Source organism: Dermochelys coriacea, chromosome 6, assembly GCF_009764565.3.
Source record: "Dermochelys coriacea isolate rDerCor1 chromosome 6, rDerCor1.pri.v4, whole genome shotgun sequence".
NCBI classification, from domain to species: Eukaryota; Metazoa; Chordata; order Testudines; family Dermochelyidae; genus Dermochelys; species Dermochelys coriacea.
The window spans coordinates 112,383,637-112,386,808 of NC_050073.1; positions in this window are offsets into that span (position 1 = coordinate 112,383,637).

Genomic DNA, 3,172 nt, shown 5'->3' on the forward strand with positions numbered 1-3,172 from the left:
GCAACAGCTATTTAAAGGCATATTGGGCTAAATTCTGATTTCAAATCTGGAGTAACTCCATTGTGTTTAGCTCTGAAGAGCTACTCCAGATTTCACAGGCATAATGATAAGAGTTTTGTCCACTGTACCTGTATCCTCATTTACCCTGAAATGGTGCATACTGAATAATAAGTGGCACGCTGCAGTTTAAGAACCGAGAAATAAATAGGAAAGCACAATAAATCTTCATAATTGTGATTGTATTCATAAGAGATCATTTTATGTCCCCCTGTGCATTCAAAACCTACTCAAGGTACTAGATCTAAGTGTTTGTGAAGCTAAAAATCTTTGTTCTAAAGAAGTAAAATAAGCAAAAAACAAAACACCAACCCAAAAACCTGTTGTGAAGAGGCAAATGTGCAGCACAGAATGGGAGAGATTCTGCTCTCAGTTACACCAGCTGTAACTCTGGAGTAACAACTCTGAAGTTAATGGAGTTACATCATTTTACTCTGGTACAAATGAAAGCACATGCTGGCCTAAAATCTGCAGAGTCCTGCCTCAGTCTTCCCTTCTGCTCAGGGCCCCTTAAGAGCTCAATTACTGTTGGACTGTGATGTTAAGACACTCCCCTTCTGGAGTCCAATTTATTTAATCCTCACTCTCATTGGCTCTGCAAGTTCCAATGCCAGTTGGGTATGTCTCCTCAAGAGTACCCAACCCTCCTTCTGAGAGCTGGGGTCAGTTCCGTTACTACCTGTAGGAGCCAGTTGTACGCTCTGCAACGCTGACTTACAACAGCTTCCTCAGGCCAGCTACAGCTTCCAAGGTTTCTGTCCTTCCTGGCACTCCCAGCCCTACCTAAAGGATTAAACTCCTTTGATCTTCCCTCAGTAGCTCTTCTGAGGCTTCTGTCCTGCCTGGCAACTGCAGATCTTCCTGCCTGGAGTGTTACTGGTGTCCACTCAAGCTCCTTTTAAGTCACACACCCAAAGCAGATGTAGCAGGGCAGGGCTGACTGATGCAAGACCTCCAGGCCCTTAAAAGGTGCAGGCTGCCCTGTTATAAACCCCAATGTGATTTAGCCCATAGTCTTTAAGAAACTCCCAAACAATTTCACTATCTATTTTGCAATGTTGATTACGTGTACAGGAACTGCCTGATTTATCTCAGACATTGAGATAAATCAAGCAGACGTCGGAGTGAAGCTGTTGCCGCAATGAAGCGGAGCAGAGTTTTGCTATTAACCTAAGTGGAGTCGGGATTTCAGCTCAGCTGTTGAGCTCAATTCTGCTTTCATATACACCCATGCCCGCTTCATTACAGTCAGTGGGTCATTTCTTATAAATGGGTGCCACTTCAGTGCAGTCAATGGAGAAATGGACACCCACTGAGAATCTTATCCAGTGTGACTTATTCATGCACATCTGAAGGCAGAAGTGATGCCATGTTTAAAAACTACAGTACCATCATAACATGGCCAACAAAACATGTGCTTAATTGCATGAAATAGTACTAGCCTTCCTTTATTGTTTCAGTTTCTTTTCACATCCCATTTTATCCTAACTTCTCCATTCTCTGTACCACTCAGTGAGCTCTTAAGCCATCATTTTTATATTTCTAGGTTAAAAAAATTCTTGTTGGAACCCCTATTTCAGGAACCCGGTAATTATGTGCTTTCCCTGAAAGTCAGATTCTCAGCTTGGGTAAGTGGGGGGCAGCTCCATTGATTTCCATAGTACTAGGTTTGTTTACACAACCCCAATTTTATGGCCAGTTACCTGGATTCAGGTGTGACCTCAAACCAGAGTCTTGGGGCAGGCAGAGCTGTGATGAACATAAACAATGCAGTGGACATCACATTCCAGAAGCTGTTATTTCTAACTGAGGGCCAACATTGCACTGATAGCCTGCTGGCCTTCACAAGTGAAGATTTCATAACAGACTGGGTTGCAGCGTGAAGAATAAGTGACAGTGTTGCTTGGACTCCATTCAAATTAGTTAAATCTGTGCTCTGCAGGCCTGATTCTTAGGGTTGCCAGGTGTCCAGTTTTTGACCGGAAAGTCCGGTCAAAAGGGGAACCTGGCAGTCTCCAGTCGGCAGTGCGGACTGGACACTAAAAGTCTGGTTACCTGCAGTAACTGTCCTCCGCCAGTAGGGGGAGTGGGAAGCACAGCAGCAGCTGCAGCTGGAGCCTGGAGCTGCAGTGGAGCAATCAGGAACAGCTCTGGCGGAGAGAGATACTGGCGGCTCCCCTGTCCTGCCCCAAACACAGCTGTCCCTGCCCCTCTCACCCTTCCACCTTTGGAGCACGTCTCTCCCTCCTCCACCCATTCACCCCCAAGCCTGTCTCTCTCTCCAGTGTCCTGCTCCCATCACCCCTACAGCCCTACTCAGCTGGTAGGGGGAGGGTGGTGGAGGGAGCAGTGAGCAAAGGTGGGGGGGAGGAAGAGGAGCGGGGAAACTGCGAGGGAAAGAGGTGCAGCAAAGGGTGGGGGCTCAGGAAAGAGGCAGAGTCGGGGAGGTTCCAGCGCTCAGTGTCCAGTTTTCACAAATGAGAAAGTTGGCCACCCTATTGTTTCTCCATCCCTTACTCAGATGAGTAGTTCCTATGAATTCGGGACGGGGGCACTCATGTACGTACTAGCAGTGAGTAACTGTTGCGGAATCAAATCCCTGGGACATTTGAAGGAGAGAGTCAGAGTCAGTGCCCAAAAGTTTGGGCCCCTCCCCTTTACCCAAAAGCACAAAACAGAAGAATAATATTCACGTGGGAGCCGAGAGCAAATACCAAAGGCATGAATCCTGAAATAATGTCTTTGGGGTTTCAGAGCTCAATTAAAATGATAAAAACACACAAGGCCAGACAAGTCCTTTGGCACACGCCAGGATGACACTGACTAGAGGTTTTTAAAATTTGTTTTGTTTCTTGTAGTTAAGTGACATTTGCATGAAGCCAGAAAAAGTCAGCATTATGCATGTGCCATCCGGAGGGAGAGGGAATGTAGGGAGCGGGAGCGGGGCTTGGGGAACTGGGCGTGGCTTCAGGGAAGGGGCAGGGCTAGGGTGTTTGGTTTTGTTTGATTAGAAAGTTGGCAACCTAGATTGCCAGTTGGCTTGAGGCCCATCAGCTTCTGATGACCAGTCACCCCAGTATGGTGCTGTGATGGGGTTGCTCTACTCACCACTGGA